The sequence below is a fragment of the Gopherus evgoodei genome, chromosome 2 (assembly GCF_007399415.2).
Source record: "Gopherus evgoodei ecotype Sinaloan lineage chromosome 2, rGopEvg1_v1.p, whole genome shotgun sequence".
NCBI lineage: Eukaryota > Metazoa > Chordata > Testudines > Testudinidae > Gopherus > Gopherus evgoodei.
The window spans coordinates 224,785,131-224,803,012 of NC_044323.1; the positions used below are offsets into that span (position 1 = coordinate 224,785,131).

Below are 17,882 nucleotides of genomic sequence, written 5' to 3' on the forward strand. Positions count from 1 at the left end.
GATTCTGTCACTTCCATGATCTCTATGACATAAACGTAGTCTTACTCATAATCCACCTAACCATTTAGATTTACAAGAACCACAACGAGACACTCCATCTGACATTTTGCTCTTCCAAAACATGTAAATAAAGGTTTGTTTTTTTAGCGTCCTAGATCATCAAATCAGGTTTTCTCCAGTGAGTTTTTTACCCTTCTTGGGCTATACAGTATGTTAAATGAGATACAGAATGCTCCAATTTTCCTTTTTTAAAGACATTCTCCTAGCTGAAGGCCAAATCCAATCTTTTATGGTGCAGACCAACTGGAGTAACAGATTTATTCCTGTCAGAAGGTCACTTCCCTATTCTAGAACTCCAACCAGTTGCACACAGGAATGCAGCCTGAGTTTCCATGGTGACACCTGATGTCACCTCTAGATTATTTTAGGGCTATAGAGACTTGTTTTTATTAAAAGCTGCTTTGAGAAAACTTTAAAGGCTACTGTCTGCACATACAATTTTGTATAATCTGTAGTTTGGGTTAATCTTCAAGGGTTTAGCATAACTCCTTGGGATGTTATTTGCACACATGTTGCAATCACAATGTATAAATGATACCCTACAGTCATTTTCTAGAGACTGCTTCCAAATTTATCTCCAGGAATCATGAAAACCCTAAAAAAATATTTACCTCTATGTTTAAAGCCTGTTTGAGCCACACTTTAGCAACATAATAATCAAGCTTTCTTTTATAACAACCCTATAATCCTGAGACACTATATAATTAAAAGATTTTTTTATCCCTTAGAGTATCTTTCCATGCTGAAAACAAAACAAGGATTAACCTCCAACACCCTCATCAGAGCTAGAAGCTATCAGCTTCTATGTGGATACACATCCAATTTTGGCAAACTGGTGTCCATAGGTACTGGAATTAGAGGTGCTGGGAGTGTAGCAGGACCCTCTGGTTTGAAGTGGTTTCCATTATATACAGGGTTTACAGTTTGGTTCAATAGCTCTCAGCACCCCCACTATAAAAACTGTTCCAGCATCCCTGCCGGTGTCTCATTTTCAAGTGTACAGAATTTGGCACTGAGTATCAGTGTTAATCTGGATCTGTAAAAAGCGACAAAGGGTCCTGTGACACCTTATAGACTAACAGAAGTATTGGAGCATAAGCTTTCGTGGGTGAATACCTACTTCGTCAGACGCATGTGAGTATTCACCCACAAAGGCTCATGCTCCAATACTTCTGTTAGTCTATAATAGGGATAGGCAACCTATGGAACGGGTGCCGAAGGTGGCATGCGAGCTGGTTTTCAGTGGCACGCGCATTGCCCAGGTCCTGGCCATCGGTCCGGGGGGCTCTACATTTTAATTTAATTTTAAATAAAGCTTCTAAGACATTTTTAAAACCTTATTTACTTTACATATAACAATCAATCATTTAGTTATGTATTATAGACTTATAGAAAGAGACCTTCTAAAAACGTTAAAATGCATTACTGGCAAGCAAAACCTTAAATTAGAGTGAATAAATGAAGACTCGGCACACCACTTCTGAAAGGTTGCCGACCCCTGGTCTATAAGGTGACACAGAATTCTGTCGCTTTTTACCGAATTTGGCACTGTGTACCAGTTCTGTCCCTCCAGTACTCCTAATGCTATATTTCAAATTGGCTACCAAGTGAGAACCCCCTCTCCAACCAAGTTCTGGGAAAACTGCAACCATCAACCATACATTAAGCCTACAGAGAATCTACCCCTTAAAGTGCAAACTGACTATTCTGTACAATGTAGTGAGTGCATCAGTGTTTCTCTGACCTCATCAAGTATTCCGAGTTCCACTGACACAGTGCAGTGGCTAGGATACAGCATGAACACATAACCTCCTCATAAATAGTTTCTCTCCAAGCATTCATACTCCACTTGTCATTGTGGTATCTGAGCACCTAAGGCCTGGTCTACACTACGAGTTTATCTCAAATTAAGCAGCTTTAAACCGAATTAACCCTGCACCCGTCCACACAACGAAGTCCTTTATAGCAATATAAAGGGCTCTTAATACCAATATCTATACTCCTCCCCGACGAGGGGAGTAGCGCTAAAATTGGTATTGCCATTTCGAATTAGGGTTAGTGTGGCCGCAATTCGACGGTATTGACCTCCGGGAGCTATTCCACAGTGCACCATTGTGACTGCTCTGGACAGCAATCTGAACTCAGATACACTGGCCAGGTAGACAGGAAAAGCCCCGTGAACTTTTGAATTTCATTTCCTGTTTGCCCAGCATGGAGCACTGATCAGCAGAGGTGACCATGCAGTCCCAGAATCAAAAAAGAGCTCCAGCATGGACCATATAGGAGATACTGAATCTGATCTCTGTACATGGAGATGAATCTGTTCTATCAGAACTCCGTTCCAAAAGACGAAATGCCAAAACATTTGAAAAAAATCTCCAAGGCCATGATGGACAGAGGCCACAACAGGGACTCAACACAGTGCTATGTGAAACTTAAGAAGCTGAGACAAGCTTAACAGAAAGCCAAAGAATTAAATGGATGCTCACGGAGGGAGGGGCAACTGACAACTGTGGCTATCCCACATTCCCACACTCTCTGAAAACCATTTGAAGTCTAGGCTGAGCTCCCAAAGCCTGAAGAGTCAAAAACATTGTCGCAGGCGGTTCAGGGTATATGCATATTAATGCCAGCGCATAGGACTCCTGTACTGGATGCTGGCTCCATTTTCCACAGAATGGTGGAACGGTGGTTCACTCTACTTCATTGTAAGCCAACCGCTCTCCCTTCTCCCCTTTGATCTCTGCTTGCAATAAAGTCAGTGTTGTTTCTTATTCCTGCATTCTTTATTACTTCATCACACAAATGGGGGGATAACTGCCACAGTAGCCCAGGAGGGGTGGGGGAAGAAGGAAGCAATGGGTGGGGTTGTTGCAGGGGCACCCCCTAGAATGGCATGCAGGTCATCATTTCTGTGGGATGTCTGGGGCTCTGTCCCGGAGCAGTCATTTACCTCTCTGGTTCTTTAGTAGACTTGCTTGATATTCTAGGCAGGACTGACTCTCCCTTTAGACAAAACTTAAAGAACAGAATGACCTGGGGAGTCATTCCTATTTTTGTCCAGGCTCCCCCAGCCGACCTCACTGAGGCCGGCCAGGAGCACCCATGACAGCAGCAGCAGACGGTACAATATGACTGGTAACCGTCATTACCAACTTGCAAGGCAGCAGACGGTACAGTATAGCTGGTAACCATCTTTGCTAACTTGCAAAGGCAAGGGGATGCTGCTGTGTAGCACAGCAGTAGCACATCTGTCAGCACCATCCAGTAGATATACGGTGACAATGAAAAAAGGCTGAACGGGCTCCATGGTTGCCGTGCTATGGCGTCTGCCCAGGCAATCCAGGGAAACGGGTGAGAATTGACTATCTGCCATTGCTTTCACGGAGGGAGAATTGACTGATGACATTTACTCATAACCACCCGCGACAAATTTTTGGCCCCATCATGCATTGGGATCTCAGCCCAGAATTCCAATGGGCGGGGGAGGCTGCAGGAACTATGGGATAGCTACCCACAGTGCAACGCTCCAGAAGTCGATGCTAGACTCGATAAATGGACGCACACCGCCGAATTAATGTGCTTAGTGTTGCCACGTGCACTCGACTTTACACAATCTGTTTCCAAAAATCGATTTCTGTAAAATCAGAATAGTCCCGTAGTGTAGACATACCCTAACATTACAATCATATTTAATATAGGCTTACAGGGGAGAAGGGGAATGACATATCTCCTTATGAGAAAAAGCATCATGAAGAGATTAAGAAAAAAGGAGGACAGAAAATGAGATGAAGTTTACAGATACATCAGAAAATATTTCCAAACCCACAAATTTATTGTACTATCTCAGGGAGCCTGATTATGTCCCCTCAGTTAGAAGGTCCAACGGTCTGGTCACACTAGAGATTCTCACTCTCCAGTATAATTTCAGTGAATAAAACACACTTATCGAACTGAAGAAAAGCTGAACCCATGGCTGGTGAGAAAGAATGCCCTAAATTGCTTTTGAGAGACTGCTTCTCTTACCAAAGTACAAAAAAGAGGAAGGTGGACTTGAAGTGAAGGCACTGCACTAGGACTCAAGAAATCTAGGTTTGATTTCTAACTTTCCATAAAGACTTCCTGTGTGGTTCTGAGCAATGCATTTTCGTCTCTGTGCCTCAAAACAAGGATGATACTTCTGTTCTCTCATTCTATTTAGGCTGTAAGCTTCTCAGAGCAGGGACTGTCTCTTACTACAGTAGAACCTCAGAATTATGGACACCTCAGGAACGGAGGTTGTTTGTAACTTTGAAATGTTCCACAAGCCCCAGCACTCCCCCCATGTTTAAAGTCCTGAGCCCCAGTGCTCCGAAGGGTCAGAAGCCCTGCCCCCCACCCTATGCCTGGAACCCTACCTCCCTCCCCCAACCCCTCCCTCCCACTGCGGCTGCAGTCCCAACCCCACTCCTTCCCCAGCTGAAGCCCTGAGCCCTGCGGGCTGAAGTCCCAAGGCAAAAGTCCCTGCGGGGAGGGAAGCTGTTTTGTTTGGTTTTGTCTCTGCTGCTGCCTGATTGATTACTTTGGGTTCCACAGGGTATCCAGTTGATTGGTAAGTCCATAACTCTGGTGTTCATATCTTTGAGGTTCTATTGTATGTGTATGTACAGCACCTACCACAATGATACCCTGCTCTTAGTGGGGATTTCAAAGCCCTATTGTATACAAACAAGTTAATAATAGGTACTGACTGGCTCCAGAAAGCCACAATCAGTTCTTCTTCGAGTGATTGCTCATATCCATTCCAGTTAGGTGTACGCGCCGCGCGTGCACATTCGTCGGAAAACTTTTACCCTAGCAACTCAGTGGGCCGGCAGGTCGCCCCCTAGAGTGGCGCCACCATGGCGCTTGTTATATACTCCTGCCGGCCCACCTGCTCCTCAGTTCCTTCTTACCGCCCGTGTCGGTCGTTGGAACAGTGGAGCGCGGCTTAGCTGACCTCCACTTCCCTAGCTACTCGTTTTCTCGTATATAGTTATGCAGTTATAACCCTTTTATATGTATATTTGTATAGTTATACGTGTTTTCTTTGCTAACATGGTTAGTTTAGTTAGCGGGGTTCAGGAAGTAGCCCTTCCACGAGCCCAGTGCCGGAGCCATGCATGGCTCACCGGGTTTTAAAATGGGCCCGGCCTGCCAGAAGCCGCGGCCGAAGGGAGATCTACATGACTCCTGTTTGAAGTGCCTCAGGGAATCACACTTGACAGATAAGTGCCCCATTTGCAAGGCTTTTAAGCCGAGAACAAAAAGGTGCGGGACTTTCACTTACCCCTCCACCTTGGGCGCCGAGCGATGTTCAAGCGGCTGGCAGAAGCGCCTCCTCGGCACCGGACCCCGCCGCTACTACCGAGGCCTTTCGGCACCGGCCGTCGCCGGCACCGATGTCGACTCGGCACCGCTCCCTTCTTCCGAGGTCGAGAAAGCCTATGATTCCTGCTGGTGCCTGGCGGCTCCCCGGCACGCGCCGTGGTTGAGCCCCCTGCTCCCGCTGCTTCCGTGCCACCTGCATCGCAGCCAGAGAGCTCGCCTAAGTTGCATTACCCGGCACCGACACCTGCAGAGGCACCGATGACATCGGCACCGTCGATTCCAGTCCCCCAGGGCCACTGAATCCGGTGCCTGGCAGCTCCCCGGCTCGCGCTGTGGTAGAGCTTACTGCTCCTGCTGCTTCTGTGCCACCTGCACCGCAGCTAGAGAGCTCGTCTAAGATGGTTCGCCCGGCACCGACGACGTCGGCACCGTCGATCCCGGTCCCACGAGGGCCGTAGAATCCGGTGCCTGACGGCTCCCCGGCACGCGCCGTGGTTGAGCTACTGCTCCTGCTGCTTCCGTGCCAGCGGCACCGCAGCCAGAGAGCTCGTCTAAGTCGGATCGCCCGGCGCCGACACCTGCTAAGGCACCGATGACGTCAACACCGTCGATCCCGGTCCCACAAGGGCCGTAGAATCCGGTGCCTGACGGCTCCCCGGCACGCGCCGTGGTTGAGCTACTGCTCCTGCTGCTTCCGTGCCAGCGGCACCGCAGCCAGAGGGCTCGTCTAAGTCGGATCGCCCGGCACCGACACCTGCTGCGGCACCGATGACGTCGGCACCGTCGATCCCGGTCCCACAAGGGCCGTAGAATCTGGTGCCTGACGGCTCCCCGGCACGCGCCGTGGTTGAGCTACTGCTCCTGCTGCTTCCGTGCCAACAGCACCGCAGCCAGAGAGCTCGTCTAAGTCGGATCGCCCAGCACCGATACCTGCTACGGCACCGACGACGTCGGCACCGTCGATCCCGGTCCCACAAGGGCCATAGAATCCGGTGCCTGACGGCTCCCCGGCACGCGCCGTGGTTGAGCTACTGCTCCTGCTGCTTCCGTGCCAGCGGCACCGCAGCCAGAGAGCTCGTCTAAGTCGGATCGCCCGGCGCCGACACCTGCTACGGCACCGATGACGTCGACACCGTCGATCCCGGTCCCACAAGGGCCGTAGAATCCGGTGCCTGACGGCTCCCCGGCACGCGCCGTGGTTGAGCTACTGCTCCTGCTGCTTCCGTGCCAGCGGCACCGCAGCCAGAGAGCTCGTCTAAGTCGGATCGCCCGGCACCGATACCTGCTACGGCACCGACGACGTCGGCACCGTCGATCCCGGTCCCACAAGGGCCATAGAATCCGGTGCCTGACGGCTCCCCGGCACGCGCCGTGGTTGAGCTACTGCTCCGGCTGCTTCCGTGCCAACGGCACCGCAGCCAGAGGGCTAGTCTAAGTCGGATTGCCAGGCACCGACGCCTCTGAGGCACCGACAACGTCGGCACCGTCGATTCCAGTCCCACAAGGGCTATCGAATCTGGTGCCCGACGGCTCCCCGGCACGCACCGTGGTTGAGCGTATTGCTCCCGCTGCTTCCGTGCTGACGGCACCGCAGCCAGACAGCTTATCTAACTCGGATCACCCGGCACCGACACCTACCGAAGCTCTGATGACCTCGGTACTGTTGATCCCGGTCCCACGAGGGCCGTCGAATCCGGTGCCTGACAGCTCCCCAGTATGCACTGTGGTTGAGCCTGCTGTTCCCTTCACGTCGGAGACGTTACCAACGGCGAGGGCTCTCAGTGCCATGTCAGAGTCAATGCTGCCTGACCCCGGCACCGCCGGTGCGGGTAATACAGTCTCTTCAGGTGACTGTCCTCTGTCAGCACAGCAGAGCGGCACCGTTCATGATCACGGTCCCGCAGACACTCCAATTCCTGTCGGCACGACGGACACCACTGGCAGTCCCGGTGCTGTTTTCCTCGGTACTGGTCGCACTCGCTGCACCGGTCGGTATCCCGTTCGCCGACCCGCTATCGGCACCGTTCCAACTCCTGGCACCGTGGCAGGTACCTTGGCTACTGTAGCCTTTCCCCGAGCCTCGAGATCTCGGTCGACCTCCCGACACCGTTCTGGTTGCGGGTCTGGATCTCGTTCCAGGTACCGATACGCCTTCCGGTGCCGGTCCCCGGTGCCGAGTTGGGCAAGGCCCGAATGAGTCAGAGACTCTGCCTGTGCCTTCTTTTAGTACCTCCATGGCCGTCCGGACACGCATCCATGTCATCCCATATGCGCAGATTTTATGCTCAGGACCACGATCCTGATATGATGGCCAGCGGGCGCCAGCCCCGAAGCAGAAAGAGGCTTGGCGAATGAACCTGCTTGGCCGCCAGGTGTACTCTGCAGGGGCCCTGCAGCTCTGGGTAGCAAAGCAACAAGCCTGGCTTAGCTGCGATAATTATAGCACCTGGGTGAAGGAGTTTCTCCCTCAAAACTCCCACCAGGAGTCCGCTGCCGTCTTGGAGGACGGGGGAAAGAAGGTTCCCAGAGCGTCCCTCCAGGCCTTGTTGGACGCAGCAGACTCTGCGGCCAGCACTCTGGCCTTGGGTGTCGCCATGAGGTGCATTTCATGGCTTCAGGTTTTAAACCTCCGGCCGGAGCTGCAGTATGCCATTCAGGATTTACCCTTTGTTGGTAAAGGCATCTTCGCGGCAGAGACAACCCCAGACTGCGAAGTCTGGTGGATAATAGGGTCCTAATGCGTCTCAGCATGTATACGCCAGCGACCAAACGCAGGCCTTTCTGGCCCCAGCCGCCATACTCTGTGCCTAGCCAGAGGCAGAACTCTGGAAAACGGCAAGGCCAAGGTGGTCGCAGACGAACGTCAGGACCCCTAAAGAGCCAAAGTCAAGGTCCCTCGCAATTACCACTGGGACCAAAGACGGACCTTCCAAGGTTCGCCTGAGGGCGGTGTACCACTCGCAGGACGGGATCCCGATCCCGCTTTTTCCTGGCATGGCCCCAGTTACTTTCAGATCGCTGGGTCCTGCGCACGATGGAGCATAGGTACCACCTTTAATTTGCTCCAGCCCTGTCCCCCTTCAGCGGACGAAAGGGGCAAGGGGTTTTAGTCCCGTTATGCCCTAGTCCTCCACTCGAACACAGGTCTCAGACCTTCCTGGTCCTGCACGGACTCAACCAGTTTAGGATAAGGTTGAAGTTCTGCATGGTATCCCTGGGAACCATTATTCCACCCTTGCCTCCTGGGGGCTACTATGCCGCCCTGGATATGAAGGACGCGTACTTTCGCAATGCCATCTTCCCTCCGCACGGGAGATGCCTCCGCTTTATAGCCAACGGTCAATACTCCCGGTTACGGCCATAGTCGCCGCTTACCGTCGCTGATGTCGGATATGCGTTTTTTCCGTATCTGGGCGATTCGCTTATCCGAGGAGACTCTGAGACACAAACCACTCAGCGCGTGGGCATCGTCACGGTCTTATTCACAGGTCAAGGCCTGCTGTTTACTATGGAGCAATCCACTCTGGTTCCCACGCAGAGGTTGGGCTTCCTAGGGGCTATCCTGGTCTCCTACCTAGCCGGAGCCTGCTTATCACAACTGCGGTTTTAGGCGATGGCAACAATCATCTGAGGTCTGAAGGCTTTCCCAACGACCTCAGCTCGTTCTTGTCTCAGTCTCCTGGGTCTATGGCTGCCCGCAAGTTTGTAACCAAACACGCCAAGCTCCGCCTCCGTCCTCTCCAAGTCCGGCCCACCTCGGCGTACCGCTTGGACAGGGAGCCAATGATCATGGTAGTCACCGTTCCCTCGAACGCCTTAGGCTCCCTAGAGTGGTGGCTAACTCCCTCCTTGGTGTGGACAGGGATGCGGTTCCATCCGCCCCAGCCCTCACTGCCCCTGACGGCGGACGCATCATCTCTCTGCTCGAGTGCTCATGATCACTCCGAGCTTAAGGCCTTTGGTCTTCTACGGAGCTGGCATTCCTCATCAATGCCCCAAATATGAGAGTAGTCCGCCTGGCATGCCAGGGGTTCCAGCGGCAGCTGCGAGGCCGTTGTATCTCGGTGTTTACAGCCAACACAACGGCCTGGTGCTTCATAAGTATTCAGGGGGGACATAGTCCTCCCCCCTTTTTTGTCAGGAGGCCATCCATTTCCGGGTCTTTTGCATGGCCCACTCGATGGAGCTGGCGACGTCCTTTCTCCCAGGCGTTCGGAACGTCTTAACTCTTTGACTCAGCAGGTCTTTCCTGTCTTACGAGTGATCACTCTGCCCCGTGTGAGGCGTCCCGCTTTCCGGAAGTGGAGATGTTGCCTCACACAGACCTGTTCGCTCACCGCGAGAGCAGGAAATGCCAGGTGTTCTGCTCCTTCCAAGGTCTCTCCGCGGAATCGATCTTGGACGCATTCCTGAGGCCGTGGAAAGGCCAACTGCATTATGCCTTCCCACTGTTCCCACTGGTTCATTAGGTCCTGCTCAAACTCCGCAGGGGCAGAGCACGCATCATCATGATCACTCCAGAGTGGTCCAGGCAGCACTGGCATACCACGGTGCTCGGCCTGTCAGCCCAGACCTCATCACTCAGGGCAACGACAGGCTTCGTCGCTCGGACCTGCAGCCTCTTCGGCTCACGGTGGCTCCTGCGTACCTGAGTCGGGGTGACAGGCAGCCTTCCACCTGGTCAACGTACCGGGCCAGGTGGAAGCGTTTCCTTTACAGCTGCAGTACGCTCGATCTTGCTCCTGCTGAGGTCTCGATCCCCTCTATTTGGCCTGCCTCTGGCCTTCAGCGGCAGGACCTGGCGGTATCATCGCTGAGGATACTCTCAGCAGCCATCTCTACCTTCCAGCAGGCTAAGATGGACGTTCAGTGTTCTCACGCTCTATGGGTTCGAGGTCCCTCAAGGGCTTGGAGCGCTTGCACCCTCGGGTGCGCCGCCCAGCCCCGACCTGGGACCTCAACCTAGTCTTGGCCAGACGGGTCTCTGAGATCAGAGCTCTTACGGGGGTTCCGCCGTACACTAGGTTTCACAAAGACAAGGTGCAGTTATGACCGCACCCGGCTTTCCTCCCTAAGGTGTTTTGGCCTTTCATGTTACCCACAGCTCAACGCAATGGGCACAACCGTTGCACTCCTTGGACATCTGTGGAGTGCTCGCATTATATTGTGCTGACAGAATCATTTCCTAAGGTGCCCCAGCTCTGCCCCGGTAGCGGGCCAAAGGGAGGGCTTGCTTGTTTTCCTCTCAGAGGATCTCATCTGGGGTGATGGCGGACATCCCCACTTGTTATGATTTGGCTCATATTTCCCCAAGCCACATCACCGTGCATTCTACCAGGGCTCAGGCTTCATCTGCCGCCTTGCTGGCTCGTGTTTCTACCCACGAGATCTGTCGCGAAGCTCCATTGGTCCTCGGTCCATACCTTTGCTTCGCAGTATGCCCTGGTTCAGCAGTCAAGAGAGGCTGTAGCCTCTGGCTCAGCAGTTTTATTCTGCCACATTTCACTCCGACCCCACCGCCTTTGTAAGGCTTGGGATTCACCTAACTGGAATGCATATGAGCAATCACTCGAAGAAGAAAAGACGGTTACTCACCTTTGTAACTGTTGTTCTTCGAGATGTGTTGCTCATATCCATTCCACACCCGCCCTCCTTCCCCACTGTCGGAGTAGCCGGCAAGAAGGAACTGAGGAGCGGGTGGGCCGGCAGGAGTATATATCAAGCGCCATGGTGGCGCCACTCTAGGGGGCGACCTGCCGGCCCACTGAGTTGCTAGGGTAAAAGTTTTCCGACGAATGTGCACGCGCGGCGCGTACACCTAACTGGAATGGATATGAGCAACACATCTCGAAGAACAACAGTTACAAAGGTGAGTAACCGTCTTTTCTGCAAGGTGGGAAAAAAGATCCTTGTGACTCAGTAGAGACTTAGGGTATGGCTACATTTGGAATTTCAAAGCGTTGCCCCGGCAGCGCTTTGAAGTGTAAGTGTAGTCAGAGTGGCAGCGCTGGGAGAGAGCTCTCTCAGCGCTGCATGTAAACCACATCCCTTACGGGTGTAGCGTGCAGCACTGGGAGCCGCGCTCCCAGCGCTGCTGCCCTGATTACACTGACGCTTTACAGCGCTGTATCTTGCAGCGCTCAGGGGGGTGTTTTTTCACACCCCAGTTGCAGCGCTGTAAAGTGTGAGTGTAGCCAAGGCCTTAGACATTAGCTGATAATAGCGCCAAAGAGTTCATCCTCAGTGAGCATGTTCAAACCTCTCAGCTTCTAGGCCTGGTCTATACTTGGGGGGGGAGAGTGTGTGGATGTAAGGCCCTGGCTACACTGGAGAGTTGCAGCGCTGGTGGTGGCTTTACAGCGCTGCAACTTACTCACCGTCCACACTTGCAAGGCACATACAGAGCTGTATCTCCCTGGATACAATGCTGCCTGTACTCCTCCTCTGCCTGGGGAATAACGACTGCAGCGCTGGTGACGCAGAGCTGCTCCGCCAGTGTGGCCACCAAAAGCACTGTTATGGCCTCCAGAGGTATTCGCAGGTATCCCAGAATGTCTGCTCAGCCACTCTGCTCATCAGTTCAAACTCTACTGCCCTGGCCTCAGGTGACCCTCCCTTTAAATGCCCCGGGAATTTTAAAAATCCCCTTCCTGTTTGCTCAGCCAGGTGTGGAGTGCATGATCACCTGGGAAGATTCACTGATTGCCTCCAGGCGCCAAATGAGCCCCAGCGTGGAGCAACGGCGAGCTGCTGGACCTCATCAGTGTTTGGGGGGAGGAAGCTGTGCAGTCACAGCTGCGCTCCAGCCGTAGGAATTATGATACCTATGGGCAGATATCAAGGGCCATGCTGGAAAGGGGCCATGACCGGGAAGCAGTGCAGTGCAGGATTAAAGTGAAGGAGCTGCGGATTGTCTATCGCAAAGCCCGTGAGGGAAACCGCCGCTCTGGTGCTGCCCCTATGACCTGCTGTTTTTACAAAGAGCTGGATGCGATACTTGGGGGTGACCCCACCGCCAATCCGAGGACCACGATGGACACTTCAGAGCGGGGAGGGGAGGTAGAGGCGGAGGGGGAGGGGAGGAGGAAACCGAGAGTGAGGGTACTGGGGGGGAAGACACCCTGGAGTCCCAGGAGATATGCAGCCAGGAGCTCTTCTCAAGCCAGGAGGAAGGCAGCCACTCTCAGCAGCCAGTACTTGGTGAAGGACAAGCAGAGGAGCGGGTTCCCGGTAAGCGGCTTTTATTTTCAGGATGGAAATATTTCGGGAGAGGAGGGAGGGTTAGGGCTGCATGCATGCATGCATGCCTAGATGTGGAATAGCCCATTGATGTGGTCTTATCATATCGCGGTAATCGGCCTCAGTAATCTCTTCAAAAGTTTCAGCCAGAGCGTGGGCAATGCGCTTCCGCAAGTTTATAGGGAAAGCCACTGTGGTCCTTGTCCCAGTCAGGCTAACGCGTCCGCGCCACTGTGCCGCGAGGAGTGGGGGGACCATTGCTGCACACAGGCAAGCTGCACAGGGGCCAGGGCAGAATCCGCATTGCTGTAGAAGACCCTCCCGCACTTCCCAGGTGACCCGCAGCAGCGAGATATCTTCAAGGATTAACTCCTCTGGGAAATGTTGGGAGAGTGTTCAGTGTAGGTGCCCCCGCAGCTGTTTGCTTTCCCCAATGCACAGAAACCCCTGCACAGCCCTGAAGCAATCACTCCCCCTCACTCACCATTTCAGGGCTCCTGTGGGTTATGTGCGCTCTATGCTAAAGTGAAGACTGTAAACTCCTTCACTGTGTGGGAATAACTGTCTGAGATATAAAAAATGCTGCCTCTGTTAACTGTTGCCTTTTTTTTCCTTCCACAAGCGACCTTGAGTTCTCAGCTGCCCGTGTTAACAGCAGCTCAAAGACTTCAAAACCTGCGGAAGAGGCCGCGAAAAAGCAAAGACGACCTGCCGCAAACAGTTATGGATCACTCTGCCAGAGAGAATAAAAAACTGCAGGACTGGAGGGAAAGGGAAAGCAGGATCCGCCAGAGAAATGCAGCGGCCAGGAAGAAAAGCACAAAGCAGCTGATAAGCATCCTGGCGCGCCAAGCGGACTCTATCCAGGCGCTCGTAGCCATGCAGGCAGAGCACTACTGCACCGCCCCCTCCTACCCCCATCCCAAAGCTCTTTCCCTTGTGCCCCAATGTCAGCTCAAAACCCCCTTCCCCAGCATCCAGGTTCTTACTTCCACCAACCAGCCCTGAGAACTATGACTCTTACCCTCTGCATTCAACCCCCTTCATCATGCAGTATAGGCATCCTGAAATGCAGCAGTCATTGCACAGCACTCCAGGCAGGACATATTCAAACCTGTGACTGTACAGTTCCCCACCCCACCTCCCCTGCCCTTTTAGGTTCCCAAAATGTTGTGTGTCTGTCAAGAAAGTTATTTTCTTTTCAATAAATGAATTCTTGGCTTTGAAAACAGTCTTTATTATTGCAGAAAGTCAAAGATACCTTAGCCCAGGAAAGAAACAGGCACTGCAAATCAGCTTAGGAAAAACAGATTCATACTAACACTGTAACCACTGCACTTCACTCCCGTGCAAGGCACCAAACATTATTGTTGGTTTTCAGCCTCAAATTCCTCCCTCAAGGCATCCCTGATCCTTGAAGCCCTGTGCTGGGCCTCTCTAGTAGCCCTGCTCTCTGGCTGTGCAAATTCAGCCTCCAGGCGTTGAAACACAGGTCCATGACTGACTGAATGTTTCACCCTTCCCTTCACAAATATTATGGAGGATACAGCACATGGATATAACCGCAGGGATGCTGCTTTCCCCCAAGGGTAGCTTCCCATACAGAGATCGCTAGTGCCCTTTTAACCGGCCAAAAGCACACTCCACAGTCATTTGGCACTGTCTCAGCCTGTAATTGAACTGGTCCTTGCTCCTGTCAAGCTTTCCTGTATACAGTTTCATGAGCCAAGGCATTAACGGGTAAGCAGGGTCTCCAAGGATCACAATGGGCATTTCAACGTCCCCTACTGTAATCTTCCGGTCTGGGAAAAAAGTCCCTGCCTGCAGTTTCCTGAACAGGCCAATGTTCTGAAAGATGTGTGCATCATGCACCTTTCCAGACCAGCCTGTGTTAATGTCAATGAAATGCCCACAGTGATCCACACGTGCCTGGAGAATCATAGAGAAATACCCCTTCCAATTAATGTACTCGGATGCTAGGTAGGGTGGTGCTAGAATAGGAATATGCGTCCCATCTATTGCCCCTCCACAGTTAGGGAAACTCATTTGTGCAAAGCCATCCACAATGCCTGCACGTTCCCCAGAGTCACGGTTCTTCTTAGCAGGATGTGATTAATGGCCCTGCAAACTTGCATCAAAACTACTCCAATGGTCGACTTTCCCACTCCAAACTGGTTCCCGACCGATCGGTAGCTGTCTGGAGTTGCCAGCTTCCAGATTGCAATAGCCACCCGCTTCTCCACTGGCAGGGCAGCTCTCAATCTCGTGTCCTTGCGCCGCAGGGTGGGGGCGAGCTCAGCACACAGTCCCATGAAAGTGGCTTTTCTCATCCGAAAGTTCTGCAGCCACTGCTCGTCATCCCAGACTTCCATGACATTGTGATCCCACCATTCAGTGCTTGTTTCCCGAGCCCAAAAACGGCGTTTCATGGTGCTGAGCATTTCCGTGAAAGCCACAAGCAATGTCGTGTCATACGCGTCAGGCGACTCGCTATCATCGTCGGATTCCTCATCACTTTGGAGCTTAAGGAACAGCTCAACTGCTAAACGTGATGTGCTGGCAAAACACGCTTTTGGGCTCGGGAACAGCAAAGTCCTCAGCAGTTTGGGCTCCATTTCCCAGAGAAATCGCGCTGCACAGAAACCGCTGGGAGAGTCACAATGGCGCCAAACGTGGACAGAAACACAGGGACTGCTGAGATGCAAAGCAATGCATCACGGGGCGTTGGGACAGGAAGCAGAATGACCCACACCCTTCCGTTCCCTTCCCACAACCCACAGCACCAAAATGGGACGAGGTGCTCTGTGGGATAGCTGCCCATAATGCATCACTCCCAACAGCGCTGCAAATGTGGCCACACTGCAGCGCTATAGTTGTCAGTGTGACCACACTCCAGTGCTTTCCCTACACAGCTGTACGAAGATAGCTGTAACTCCCAGCGCTGCAGACCTCCAAGTGTAGCCAAGGTCTGAGATACACAACTTCAGCTATGAGAATAGTGTATCTGAAGTTGACATATCTTATTTTGACTTACCTTCCATCCTCACAGTGTGGGATTGACGGCCGCGGCTCCCCCGTCAACTCCGCTTCCGCCTCTCGCCCTTGGGGAGTTCCTGAGTGGACGGGGAGCGCATTCAGGGATCAATCTCTCACGTCTAGACAAGACGCGATAAATCGATCCCTGATAGATCGATTGTTACCCGCCGATCCAGCAGATAGTGTGGACGTACCCCTAGTACTGACCAGACTGCACATACCTGGTACCCACAGTGATGAATCAGACTTCAGCTCAGGACTACAGGATGAAGCTGCACTGGCTGCTCAGAGCCAGGGGGAGGCTGGGCACTGCACATGAAGGCAGCAAGCCTGTCTCTGCCATGTTTAATGGCATTACCAACCCACTAGCACCCCGACAGCATGGAGGAAGTAATCTGATTCAAACAGAGAGAAGCTAAAAAGCACAGGAAACCTTGATTCTTACATTTACAAATCAAATGCAAGTATGCATAACCTTTGAGCACTTGACTTATTTTTGTGTGTACAGTATATAAAAATACAAAAATGCGGACTGTGTAGTTCATTATGTGTATCTGTGGCACTGATTGGGCCCCAAAGTCTATTTATTGTCATTAGTGGGAGTTGTGCCTGTTTATAAAGGTGAGTAGTTATATATTTGCAACTAAAGCAACATGGGGTGACCAGGTGTCCCGTTTTTTACCAGCACACCCAGTCCAAAAGGGATTCTGGTGGCTCCAGCCAGCACTGGCAACTGGACCATTAAAAGGCTAGTCCCTACCTGTCCTAGCTCTGCACTGTGCCCCAGAAGCAGCCAGCTAGTCCGGCTCCTAAGCGGGGGGGGGGGGGGGGGGAGAGAAAGAGCAGGGGGCTCCATGCGCTGCCTCTGCCCTGAGCACCAGCTCCGCACTCCTACTGGCCGGGAACTGCAGCCAATGGGAGCTGCAGGGGTGGTGCCTATGGGCGAGACCAGTGCACGGAGCCACCTGCCGTGCCTTGGCCTAGGACTAGGACCTGCTGGCCACTTCCAGGGTGCAGCTCAGAGTCAGGACAGGCAAGAAGCCTGCCTTAGCCCCCCCTCACCCCCCTGGTGCACCACTGGCCGAGAGCCACCAGAGGTACGCCTGCATCCCAAGCACCTGAGCCGCCTGCGCCTTCTCCTGCATCCCAAACCCCTCATCCCCGGTCCCACCCCAGAGCCTGTATTCCGAGATGGAGCCCTCACCCCTTCCTGCACCCCAACCCCCTGCCTCAGTCCAGAGCCCCCCCAAAAACCCTGAAGCCCTCTGCTCCACCCCCACCAGCCTCAGGCCCTCTCATGCACCACATTGCCAGCCTCACCCCAGAACCTGCACCCCCATCCGGAGCTCTCACCCCCTCACATATCACAACACCCAGCCCCAGCCCAGAGCCCCCTCCCATACTGTAAACCCCTCATTTCTGGCCGCACCCCAGAGCTCACACCCCCAGTTAGATCCCTCACCCCCTCCTGCACCCCAACCCCCTGCCCCAGCCCAGTGAAAGCAAGTGAGGGTGGGCAGTGATGGCTCTAGGGATTTTGCCGCCCAAAGCATGGCAGGCAGGTTCCCTCCGGCGGTTTGCCTGCGGGAGGTCCTCCGAAGCCGCGGGACCAGCAGACCTTCCGCAGGCATGCCGCCGAAGGCAGCCTGCCTGCCGCCTTCGCGGAGCCGGCAGAGCGCCCCCCCCCGGCTTGCTGCCACAAGCATGCGCTTGGCGTGCTGGGGCCTGGAGCCGCCCCTGAGGGTGGAGGAGAGCAAGCCACTGAGGGAGGGGGAATGTAGTGAGCAGGGGCGGGGCAGGGCCTCAGGGAAGGGGCAGGGCTAAGCACTGGCCTGCTAAACCCAGGGTTGTGAGCTCCATCCTTGAGGGAGCCACTTAGGGATCTGAGGCAAAAGCAGTACTTGTTCCTGATAGTGAAGACAGGGGGCTGGACTTGATGACCTTTTGGGATCCCTTCCAGTTCTATGAGATAGGTATATTTCCATATTATAGGGTGTTCGGTTTTGTGGGATTAGAAAGTTAGCAACCCTAAAGCAACAGCAGTCAATTAACCTGTTAGGCAGGGGTCTAGAATCAACAAGAATTGCTAGCTCATGCTGCCATGTCTTCACCACTATTGTTACCCATACTACCTAGATTCAAGTTAGCATAAATATGCCTACCCATGCTACTATCACACTCTCACTTTACAGTGGAGA

At 53.1% G+C, this 17,882-nt stretch overlaps 1 protein-coding gene across 4 annotated transcripts in view; it reads right to left on the bottom strand.

The window, feature by feature from the left end:
• The window catches only part of PCMTD1 (protein-L-isoaspartate (D-aspartate) O-methyltransferase domain containing 1), a 91,722-nt gene that overhangs the window by 72,034 nt on the left and 1,806 nt on the right, over positions 1-17,882 (bottom strand). Inside the window, exon 1 of one of the 4 annotated variants that reach the window (XM_030553076.1) lies at positions 15,683-15,863. The exons of the other annotated variants lie outside the window; for them this stretch is intronic. The gene's annotated coding sequence lies outside the window, so the exon portion shown is untranslated. Of the gene's footprint in view, positions 1-15,682; positions 15,864-17,882 lie in introns of those variants that run through there. 4 annotated transcript variants of the gene reach the window in all.